Source organism: Oryctolagus cuniculus, chromosome 6, assembly GCF_051225735.1.
Source record: "Oryctolagus cuniculus isolate XC-2025 breed Fujian yellow rabbit chromosome 6, ASM5122573v1, whole genome shotgun sequence".
Classification (NCBI taxonomy): Eukaryota; Metazoa; Chordata; class Mammalia; order Lagomorpha; family Leporidae; genus Oryctolagus; species Oryctolagus cuniculus.
Window position 1 is genome coordinate 69,180,843 of NC_142872.1, and position 12,209 is coordinate 69,193,051.

General features: G+C 56.9%; 1 protein-coding gene across 2 annotated transcripts in view; it reads left to right on the forward strand.

Moving 5' to 3' along the window:
• The window catches only part of ADAMTS2 (ADAM metallopeptidase with thrombospondin type 1 motif 2), a 225,565-nt gene that overhangs the window by 173,040 nt on the left and 40,316 nt on the right, over nucleotides 1-12,209 (forward strand). The window lies entirely within an intron of this gene.

A 12,209-nucleotide genomic window follows, 5' to 3' on the forward strand; every position in this document is an offset into this window, starting at 1 on the left:
CCGTGGGGGCCAGCCCTTAATACCATGGTGTCGGAAATGAGGTTCCAGCACCTGCATCCAGACCACGCCAGGCACCGGCCCGCAGGCCTGTCTCAGCCCGTGCTGGAGGGTTCTCGGTCAGGACCCCGCTGTGGTGGCCTGGCTCTCCCTGGGAAGAGCTTCCCGGGGCCTCTGGGAGGAGTGTGGAAACAAGGCACCCTCCTGACGTGGGAGTCTGCCCGGATGCTCGCCACAGCTCCCGGAGGCCAGTCAGCAGGAGGTGTGAGCACCTGCGTGGCCACCAATGCCCAGCCAGGGGAGGTGGGAGGACATGGTGGGCTCTGCCCCGCAGCAGCCGTGCGGCATCCCCGCGCCTCATTCCTGAGCAGGATGTGCACTGACAGCCACAGGGAGCTGTGCGTGCAGGTGGCCGCCTGCTGTGGCTCTGGGGGGCCAGGCCCCACAGGCAGCCCCCTACGGGACTTCTCCCCCCACCCTGGAAGCAACCCTGGCAGTCTAGCAGTCCCTCGCCTCCAGCTTCACCCTCCTTAGTTTCTGATACCTGCTGTCAGCTGGATCCAAAAATATCACTATGATGAGAGAGAGAGAGAGAGAGAGGACATCCACCTGACTTCTGTGTTCTTGTGCTTGTCCTATCCTGATGTTAGGTATTTCTGTGTTTTAAAAGGGTTTATTTATTTATTTATTTGAAAGGCAGAACAACAGAGAAGGGGGAGGAGGGGAGAGAGAGAGAGAGAGAGAGAGTGAGCGAGAGAGCTCCTCCATACACTGGTTCACTCCCTTAACAGCCAGGTCTGGTCCAGGCTGGAGCCAGGAGCCAGGAGCCAGGAACTCCATCCGGATCTCCCACGCAGTGTCAGGGGCCCAAGCACTTGGGCCACATCCTCTGTTGCCTTCCCAGGAGCATTAGCAGGGAGCTGGATTGGAAGCAGAGCAGCCAGGACTCGAACCAGCGCTCCAGTATGGAATGCCATCATTTCAGGCAGCACATATAGGAAGAAACATAATATGGGGGTTTCTCAAAAAATTCACGGAAAATGAAATTGAAAGAGAAGTTTAGGGGCTGGCCTTGTGGCACAGCGTGTAAAGCCACCATCTGTGACACCAGCATCCCATATGGGCAGTGTCACATTCTGGCTGCTCCACTTCCGATCCAGCTCCCTGCTAATGCACCTGGGAAAGCAGCAGAAGATGGCCCAAGAGCCTGGTCCTCTGCACCCACATGGGAGACCTGGAAGAAGCTCTGGGATCCTGGCTTCAGCCTGGCCCAGCCCTGGCCACTGTGGCCATTTGGGGAGTGAGCCAGTGGATGGAATATTCTCTCTCTCTCTTTCTCTCTCCCCTCTCTCTGTAACTCTGCCTTTCAAATAAATAAATAATTAAAAAAAAAGTTTGTCGGTGCAAAAAAAAAAAAAAAAAATTTGAAACCCATGCATAGTTTCTGTGGGATGCACATTTTCCATGGCCTCTCTGAAAATCCCTCTGTGCATGGATTTCAGAGTGTTTTGTACCAAATAAACTTTTAATTCCGTTTCCATGAGCTGTTTGAAGTCCCCTTGTCTGTCCAGTGCCCAGTGCCATCCGTGGTTCTTGGCATCCACTAGGGCTCTTGGATTGCGTGCCCCTGGGGTAAGGGAGGACTTCTGGGGGTCACCTCTTTCATCCCCGTTGGGCAGTGAGGATGCTGGCTCCAGAGGGCAGTGCCCTGCCCAGAGTGGCACAATGCTGGAGCTACTTTGCTCCTGGCAGTATGAGTGAACTCTGCGACCCTTGCAGTCTGGGGAGCACCAGCCTCAGGCTCCCTGGGCCTGTGCCCGATGCTCCTGACCAAGGATGCTGCCTTCTGCCCCCGCATCCAGGACACAACAGGGAGTGCTGCTGGCTTCTGGCAAGCGGAGGCCAGGGAAGCTGCTCCCACGTCAGCAGTGCTGAGCTGGAGAGACGTGCACTGCTCACAACCAGAGCTGTCCTGTTTTGTGCCTGCTTGGAAGGGCTGGTCTGAGGCAGGGACATCCTGAGATGGCCTTGGGACCAGGGGAAACCAGAGCCCCTTGGGGCAGGAGTTGCCGAGGCTGCAGGCCGCCTGTGGTGGGTGGGAATGCTCCCCCAGATCGGTGTCATCTCTCCATCTTTATCACCATCACATGGCAGACAAGGACAAGTAACATTGGAGGGTGTTCACTATGCACCCCCTGCAGTCATGCGCTCCAGGCTCAGCACTGGGGCTGTGCCCAGTTTTCAGATGGAGAGCCCAGGACAGTGACTAGAGCAGATGAGACCTTTGCCCCAGGCCTCTGACTGCAGGGCCCTGGTGATGCCAGGTGAGCCCCACCTGTCACCTGTCCATGGCCCTGTGACCGGATGTGGGGCCTGCGGGGCTCACTGGCGAGCAGCCGACCAGGGCTGGCTGCTGTTTTGCGGGCGCATGGCCTCCAGGCTGCCAATCCTGTTTCCTCCTGTCTCCTTGACTGAAGGAGGGAAGAGCATAAATAATTCAGCTCTTCTCAGAGCAAACAGGGGAAATGTCAGAGAGTGGTGGTTGCAGCAGAACTTTTTGCACAGATCTTAATTGGCTTATGAAGAATGAGACCCCAGAGGCTGTCTCCAGGCCCCTGCGGTTCCGGAGCCCAGGTGTCCAGTGACGACTCACAGCTGCAGCCCAGTCCCAGGACCAGGGAGTGTCCCTGGCCTTCCCAGACCGCAGGTGGCGCCATTCCTGTGATAGCAGCGCCACCTGGTGGCCATCCAGGGCTCCATCCTTTCTGGAGGGGACAGCTGAGTGCGGGGTACTGGGCAAGTTCTTCAGTTGCCTGAGGATAATCACAGCACCTGCAACTTAGGGCAACTGCAACATTTAAGTGAGACCTACATGTGCACGTGTGATGCCAGTGCCCGTGGACGGCACGCAGTGAGCCCCTACCTGCTGCCTCTGGCTCAGATTCCTGCCAGCCTCGGGGAGACTTCCGCATAGCCTCTCTCCTGGCCCCAAGGGGAGGGCCCTCAGACCTGCCTCTGTACCCCAAGGGTGGATCCCTTGGCCCTTTGTGTGAGCCCCCAGGCCCCTACTAGTTCAGGCTGGGAGACCCAGAAAGGCTTTTTTGTGGCGCTGTGAGGCTGGACGGACCAGTGAGCACTGTCTGAGGCCCAGGCTCCTGGTGTTGCTTCGAGAGGGCCCCAAGGGCGGGCCCAGGGTCGGTCTCCTGCCTGGCAGCTGTGTGGCCCAGCTTAGCACGGAGGGGCTTGATTGGAGCAGGCTGGTGCTCGTGGTGTCCAGAGAGGAGTCCCACATATCACTGGGAGGAGTCAGGAATTGGTGCTGGCCAGCCTGGACCCCAGCCCCGAGGTGGTCTCGCAGTGGAGCCAGAGCAGGGGTGCATGGCCGCAGTGAGAGATGTGGCCTCCAAACAGGGATCCTGGGTGGCAGAGCCACTGGGGCACCAGCAAAACCCACCTCCTGGGAAGCCCACCTTTTCCCCTGTTTGCCCCAGACCCGATCAGTGGGGGAGGGAGGGAGGGAGGGAGGGGGAGTCAGCCCGCACAGCACCCTCCTGCATCCCGGGCTGGGCCGTCCAGAGAGTCCATCCACGGTCCCAGGCTGCAGGCTGCCTGGGGTCTCCATGCTGGGGCTGAGTCCTGGGGGCTCTTCCTACCGTGCAGAGCCTGGTCCCCAGGGCTTGGAGACCCTCAGTCACTCTGGAAATAGCACAATCCCAGGGAGTGCAACTGCCCACTGCCCCTCTGCTCTACACAGCTGGTGCCCCAGACTCCCTCCAGGAAAGGACTGCCGCTCTGTGACATCTATGGCTGGCTCGGTGCTCACTCCTGGTCCCCAGCCCGGCGAAGCTGAGAACAGGGCAGAAGGTCTTTCCTAGAGAAATTCACACGGAGACAAGTGGGCAGCCAGGAGTCAGATGCCCTGGGGGCGGGGGAAGGCAGATGGCCAGGGGAGCTGGGAGCGGGCACCTGTCCCAGGCTGTGCCATGGCCCGATGGGAGGGACACAGCACTCTTCCCACCCGCTGGCTTTGCTTTCCAAGGTTGCAGTTTGGCCTAGTCAACTGCAGGCTGCAACTATGAAATGGAAATTTTCTGACAGCCAGCGCATGCCTTTTAACCTGCGCGCCATTCTGAGCGCTGGCGGGACCCGCTGCAGCGTGCCCAGGACGCGAAGCTGCCCTTAGGCATCGTGTTCCCCGCTGCGAGCGCTAACCGCCCTGTGCCCACATGGGAGCCATCTCATACTTAGGTCTTGCAGCATCACAGTGCTGTGTTCAGGTCACCACTGTTTTACTTAGCAGTGGCCCCAAAAGGGTATACCAGCAACTCAGATATGCCAAAGAGAAGCCGGAAAGTACTTCCTGTAGGCCAAAGGGCAAGTCCCCGCAGATGCATATGGGAAGGGAGGCAACAGTTGGTGAGGGTACTTCCAAAAGTCCACAGGGAGCAGGCATTTGGCCTATTGGGTCCTCACCAATTAAGATTCTCACAGCCTGCCTCAGAGTGTCTGAGTTCAGTTCCTGGCTCTGTCTCCTGACTCCAGCTTCCTGCTAAAGCAGACCCGAGAGGCAGCAGGTGATAGCTCAAGTAGTTAGGCCCTTGCCACCCACCCGGAGACTTGGATTGAGTTCATGGCTCCAGGCCAGCCCAGCCCCAGCAGTTGCCCACATCTGGGGAATGAACCAGTAGATGGGAGTGTGGGAGTGTTCCCTCGCTCACTTGCTTGCTCCAATAAGTAAAAATTAGATTTATTTAATTTTTTAAAGATTTATTTTATTTATCTGAAAGAGTTACAGAGAGAGGTAGAGACAGAGAGAGGTCTTCCATCCGCTAGTTCACTCCCCAGGTGGCCGCAATGGGTGGAGCTGTGCTGATCTGAAGCCAGGAGCCAGGAGCTTCTTCTGGGTCTCCCACTTGGGTGCAGGGGCCCAAGGACTTGAGCCATCTTCTGCTGCTTTCCCAGCCCATAGCAGAGAACTGGATCGGAAAAGGAGCAGCCGGGTCTAGAATTGCCGCCCATATGGGATACCGGTACTTCAGGCCAGGGTGTTAACCCGCTGCCCACAGTGCTGGCCCCCAGATTTATTTTTTTATTTATTTGAAAGGCAGAGTTACACAGAGAGGGGGAGAGGGAGAGGGAGAGACAGAGAGAGAAGAGAGAGAGAGAGACAGATCTTCCATCCACTGGTTTATTCTCTAAATGACCACAACAGCTGGGGCTGGGCCAGACTGAAGCTGGGAGCCAGGAGCTTCTTCCAGGTCTCCCACATGGGTGCAAGGGCCCAAGTACTTGGGCCACCTTCTGCTACTTTTCCAGGCATATGAGCAGGGATCAGAAGTGGAGCAGCTGGGTCTAGAACTGGCACCATTTGGGATGCCAACATCACAGACAGTGGCTTAACCACAACACTGGCCCCATCAAATAATTAAAATTTTTGAAAATTCACAGAAAATGTAGTTACAATTTTTTTTTATTTGGGGCACTTATGGGCCCTACCTACCTAGCTCCCCTGTGTGGAGGTCATGGGAACCTGGGAGAGGCACCAGCAGCTTCCTTGAAGTGGGAGCAGTGGGTGGACACAGGGTGGGCCTGGTGCAGAAAGCAGGAACTGGCCAGCCCACTCTGGGTCCTTTCAGAGCTCTGCTTCTTTGGTCTCAGGTGGGTGCCAGGCTGGCCATATGCCTTGGGGCAGTGAACTTGGATGGATCGCCTCTGAGGGCTGGGCCTTGAGAAATGGGAGAGCTCCCCACAGCAAAGCTGAGAAGCTGGGTGGGAAAGACGACCCCCATGACCCCATGACCGTGTGTCCCCCAGACCCTGCAGACCCCATACTGTTCTTACTGAGTCTGCCACCCTGACCCTGCACCTCCTCCGCAGTTCCCACTGCTGCCTGTCACCAAAGCCACAAACTGGGCACCACCCCTGCTCCATCAGCACCACCCTCCAGCCCTGACCCCCCTCAGACCCCACTCATCGGCTGCTGCCCTGGCTGCCACCTTGCTGTCCCCTTTCCTCCTCATAACCCAGAGCCGGCTCTTTCTCAAGTGCACACGGGCACTGCCCTTGCCTCTGGGTACCAGGTCAGTGTCCGCTCCCGTGCTGGCCGCTGAACACCACAATCCCTCAAATGCTGCAGACCCAGCAGGGACAGGGATCCTGCCCTTGGCTCTGGTGTGCGCCCCTGAGACGGCCCAGCCCTGGGAAGAGTGGGAGCCTCAGTAGAGAGGGAGGAAGTACTGTGGCCCTCTGTGCCTGCAGATTCTGTACCGGCACCGACCCAACCACAGCATGGAAATATTTGGGAGAAAAATCGCCTGTGCCCTGAACACACACAGACTGTTTTGTCCTTGTCATTAGTCCCCGCCCTGCAGCACATGTGTTCACGTAGTGTTTCTGGTGTATTAGGTCGTACAAGTCATCTAGAGATGAATTAAAGTGGACAGGAGGATGTGCAGAACGCCTATGCAAATACATCTTTCTGTAAAAACAAAAACAAAAAAGATTGATTGATTTTTGTTGTTGTTGTGTTTTGTTTTGTTTTTGACAGGCAGAGTGGACAGTGAGAGAGAGACAAAGGTCTTCCTTTTGCCGTTGGTTCACCCTCCAATGGCCGCCGCGGCCAGCGCGCTGCAGCCCGTGCACCACGCTGATCCGATGGCAGGAGCCAGGTGCTTTTCCTGGTCTCCCATGGGGTGCAGGGCCCAAGCACTTGGGCCATCCTCCACTGCACTCCCTGGCCACGGCAGAGAGCTGGACTTGAAGAGGGGCAATCGGGACAGAATCTGGCACCCCGACCGGGACTAGAACCCGGTGTGCCGGCGCCGCAAGGCGGAGGATTAGCCTAGTGAGCCGCGGCGCCGGCCGATTGATTGATTTTAAAAGTTTCAGAGAGAGAAAGAGATCTTCCATCTACCTGTTTGTTCCCCAGATGGCCACAATAGTCAGTGCTGGACCAGGCCGAAGCCAGGAGCTTCATCCGGGTCTCGCACATGGGTGACAGGGGCCCAAGCACTTGAGCCATCTTCTGATGCTTTCCCAGGCCATTAGCAGTGAGCTGCATCAGAAGTGGAGCAGCCAGGATTTGAACCAGCGTCCATATGGGATGCAGGCATCACAGGCTATGGCTTTACCCACTATACCAAATCCACCATTTCTAATGACTCCAACACCGGCTGGTTTTGGTGTCTGCAGGGGTCCTGGATCCTGCCCTCCATGGATACTGAGAGATGACCTTGCAAGCCACTCCCACATCTTGTCACTCAAGGCCCCCGAGACAGGGGAGTCCCTGACACTGATGTCAGCTCCTCCTAGACTTCCCTGGGGTGGCCCACATCTGGGGCCCAGGCTTGCAGAGTCCAGGGCCTAACCATTGTTTCCTGGAGTCCTGCCTGCCCGGGGCTCCCCTTGCTGAGCCACTCAGCTCTTCCCTCTGCCCCTCCCCCTCAGGAGAACCCTAAAGCCAGAAAGGGGTCTGAGACCACTTCAGCTGGGGTTCCTGCAACACAGACCCCTTGGGGCCCACCAAGAGGGAGGCCTCTCTGCATGGCCCCAGCCTGCTGTTCTCACCCTCCTTCTGGTTGGCTCTTGCTCCAGCTGTCTCGTTCCCGATGGCTTGATTCCTGCCCTCTGGTCCTCATACTAGAGTGTGTGGCCAGAGCCCTCCTCCTGCTGGTGTGGGACATACCAGCCAGCTCCCATGGCTGGTCCCTTGGCTGGGGTCTCCGTGGTCCCCACCAAAGGAGGAAGTACATTGCTCAACTCTTTTAGCTGCAATGATAATGACACAGCTCCCAACTGACTCTCACAAGAAGAGAAAGTTCCTTTCTTATAAAATATTTATAGGGGGCCAGTGTTGGGGCATAGTGGGTGGAGCTGCTTCCTGCAGTGCCAGCATCTCCTGTGGGCACTGGTTTTGGTCTCCGCTACTGCGCTTCTGATCCAGCTCCCTGCTGGTGCACCTGAGAAAGCAGCAGAAGGTGACCCAAGTCCTTGAGCCCCTGCACCCACATGGGAGGCCCAGAGGAGACTCCTGGCTCCTGGCTTTGGCCTGGCCCAGCCCTGGCCATTGTGTCCACTTGGGGGGCAGGGGGAGGTGAACCAGATGAAGAATCTGTCTCTCTCTCTTTCTCTCTGTAAACTCTGCTTTTCAAATAAATAAATCTTTTAAAAATATTTATTGGAGCCTGCATTATGGAATGCAGGTAATAATAATAAATAACAAATAATTGTATTTATTTGAAAGGCAGAGTTACAGAGACAGAGATAGAGAGAGAGAGAGATCTCCCATCCACTGGTTCACTTCCCAGATGGCTGCAACGGCCAAGGCTGGGCCAGGCCTAAACCAGGAGTCAGGAGCCTCATCTGGGTCGTTTCCCACATAAGTGGCAGGGGTCCAAGGACTTGAGCTGTCTTCTGTTGGTTTCCCAGGTGCATTAGCAGGGAGCTGGATCCCAAGTGGAGCAGCCAGGAATCAAACTGGGGCTTCAGTATGGGATGCCAGCGTTGCAAGTTGCAGCTTAATTCACCACATCAGAGCCAGCCCCAGGAGTTCGCTGACAGCCGAATGAGACCAGTCTCTAAGCTTTGGTGATCCTGGCAGAGTCCCCTCCTCTGAGCTTGGGCCAACTGAGATCAAACTACTAAAAGACTGTGGCTTTTGTCTTGGAAGTATGCCCTCTCCTGTCTTCCTGGACCATTGTTCCAGGGAAGCAAACAGCCATGTGGAAGCCACCTCGGGAGTGCCCACCCAGCACAGGGAGGAGCCCTCGGTCCTACTCATCACCATGTGAGCAAGCCTGGGAGCTGACCCGTGGCCCATGGCAGCTGTGTGGTAGGCACGCTGCAGGCTTGGATGGATCCAGGTACTTAGGTGAGGACGCCAGGAATGATCCTCCCTCTGGCTGGGCCCTGCAGGGGTCTGGCCTGGACAGTGCTGTGGTTTGGGTATGGTTTGTCCCCTAGGGGTTTGTGTGTTGGGCTCTTCAGGCGTGGTGATGTGGGCCCTGGGCGAAGGTCGCTGGGGGTCCTGCCTATGGAAGGATTTAGGAGGCTCTCATGGGATGCTGTCAGGTCTCACAGAGGGGACAGGGGTGAGGGGTGTTAGAAGTGGAGCGAGCCTGGCCCTTCCAGCTCCCTGGGGTCTGTTTCAAGACGTGATGCCCCTCTTCCACACGCAGTCCTGTGTGGTGCCGCCGTCTGCCACGAGACCCTCACCGGAGCTGGTGCCGTGCCCCTGACCCTCCAGAGCTGTGTGCTGAAGAAGCCTCTGTTCTTCGTAAAGCAGCCCGCCTCAGAGCAGCACGTTGCCTGCTCCCCGTGCTCATCAGAGCAGTGACACTGCAGAAAGGAGCAGGTCCCGACTCTCAGCGTCCTCAGGCTGCAGGAGGACATGCTTCCCGCCCGCAGAGGATCCTCCTGTCCCTCGGGGGGGGGGGGGCTGCTTTGTCAGCCCTCTGATGTCTTGTTGCTGGATCGTGTGCCCAAGAGGACACGGTGGAGGGTCCCGTGGGCAAGGGAATGCTCCCGCCGAGGAGAGATGCAGCCATTGGCTAGAGCTGGACACACGAGAGACAAGGCAGCACACTCCCATGGCTTCCTCTGGCTTCCCCTGGGCTGTCCACCTCTGGGCCGGCGTCCAGAAAATCCCTCTGATTTCCGACTCGTTGGAGGCATCTCGTTACAATGAGCAATCGCATCCTGGGGTGGGGTGGGGGGGCAGGGGGAGGAGTCTCCCGCCAGGACTCCCATGCCTGGGCTTGGGAACGACTGCCGCTTATAGGTCACTGGCTCCTCCTCCAGGACCTCGAATCAGTCATTCTTCTTCCTGAACTACCTGGTGTATTAACAAAACCTTGGGTTTCCTGAGTACACGTACACACACACACACACACACACACAACACCTGTCTCCAACCAGCCACCGGTGTCCACGCAGATACAGAGCTCCAGGGAAGCTGAAGCCCCCTGTACACCCTGCTTGCGTAGTCCATGCACCTGCTCTTGCAGATTTTGCTCATCTCTTAGAGTCCTGGTGATACCTACTGCAGTGAGACTGCTAGTCATCACACTGAATGTTATTGTTCAGAGGCAAAAGCCTGTGTACCTTCAGCAGTCATGGAACTTTTTTCCCACACTACTTCCGGTTTGCACTTGGCTGAGTCTGAGAACGAGGAACCCATGGATGCAGAGGGCAGGCTGTACATACGTACACAAGAGCGGATTTCAAAGTTTCTGGGAAAAATGGAGTTAAAAAATTAGATGTGGCCAGATGTTTGGCCCCGGGGCCGTATCAGAGCACAAGAGTTCATTTCCTGTCTCTGGCTTCCAGCTAGGCTGCCACTCAACACCTTGGGAGGCTCAAGTGGTTGAGCCCCTGCCACTCATGGGAGACCTGGATTCACTTCCCCTGCTCCTGGCATTTGGGGAGTGAACCAGCAGATGGGAGCACTCTTTCTCTGTCTACCTCTGTCTCTTTCTGTCTCTCTGCCTCTCAAATTTAAAAAAGGAGAAGCTTATTCTGGAACAAGAGAGCTGTAATCCACATGTAGTTTTTTCATGATACATATTTGTCAAACATTTTGAAGACTTCTCACATGCATGGATTTCAGAGGTTTCTGTAAAAATTATCTTAACATGTATTTGAGACAGATAGCAAGAACTCTTATCTGCTGGTTCACTCCCCAAACGCCAGCAATGGCCAGGGCTGGGCTGAGGTCAAAGCCTGGAGCCAGAGCACCATCCAGGTCTGCCCCCATGGGGCCTCGGCCATCACTGCTCCTCCCAAGGTCGACACTGGCAGGAAGCTGGTGTTTGAAGCCAGAGCCAGGAATCAAATCCAGGGACACCAATGCAACTAGGCTAAACACCCCCCACCCCGCCCCAATGTATTTTTTTTTTTTTTGACAGGCAGAGTGGACAGTGAGAGAGAGACAGAGAGAGAAAGGTCTTCCTTTTGCCGTTGGTTCACCCTCCAATGGCCGCCGCTGCAGCCGGCGCACCGCGCTGATCCGATGGCAGGAGCCAGGATCCAGGTGCTTTTCCTGGTCTCCCCATGGGGTGCAGGGCCCAAGCACCTGGGCCATCCTCCACTGCACTCCCTGGCCATAGCAGAGAGCTGGCCTGGAAGAGGGGCAACCGGGACAGAATCCGGCACCCCAACCGGGCCTAGAACCCGGTGTGCCGGCGCCGCAAGGTGGAGGATTAGCCTATTGAGCCACGGCGCCGGCCCGCCCCAATATATTTTTTAACAACATACTCAATGAACTTTTGGAAGTACCCTGATGCTCATGGGGGAGGGGACCGAGATCACCTACCCGCTGATCTCCCGAGGGAGGCCCGGCTCTACTTTATTGACAGGTATTTCCTGAAAAAGGAAAACCCATGCCAGGACTCTGGGAGGGGGGGTGCCTAGTGCTCTCCAAGGAGCTGCTCCCTCATGGGGATTTAGGCCATGAGAGCAGAAACCAAAATGACTGCGGGGGAAATGGTGGAGAGGAAAGGACCTGGGGGCTCTGGGGAGCCTCGCTTTCCAACAGTGTTTCAGGCAGTGGGCAGAAGGCAGATTTGGATTTCAGCCTTCCTGGTGTGTGACCTGAAATGAGTTACTTAGCTTCTGTGAGCTGCAGTTTCCTGCCTCAAAGTCTGAGTGGGGACGGAATGGGAGTGCATGCCAGTGCCACAGTATGGAGTGGGAGAGCAGGCCTGGGAGCCCGCTGGCCAGCCTTGGCCGCCTGGGGTGTCTCTGTCCCAGGGGCTTCCTGTCTGGTTCCTCTGGAAACCACCTGTTTGTGCGCCCGGCCCTTACACAGCCCCTTGGCCCTGTCAGGTGCAGTTCCTCCGTATCCCCTGTTTTGTGCCCTGTAAATGCCTTCAAACCCGGAGAGGCAAACCCCTGTCCCCTGGGCTGCTGCCCCGACTGGGCCTTCTGTCTCCCCTGCCCTAGACCTGCCCAGAAAAGTAGCTCTCAGGGGGAAGGGCCACGCTGCACCTAGCTCCTGTATAAGGCCTGCCCAGAACAGGGGCCCGACAGGGCGCAGGCCCTCCAGCACCTGCGAATGGACACAAGGCCATGGCACTTCAGGACTTTGCCTCAGTGTCTGCCCTGGGAACTCAGTGTGGCCGGAAATCTCGGCTTCCATGCAGAATGAAGCCAGGTGGGAGGCCGGGCCTGAGCGTGCCTGGGCAGGGCTCAGTGGACGGTGTCTGTCAACGCCC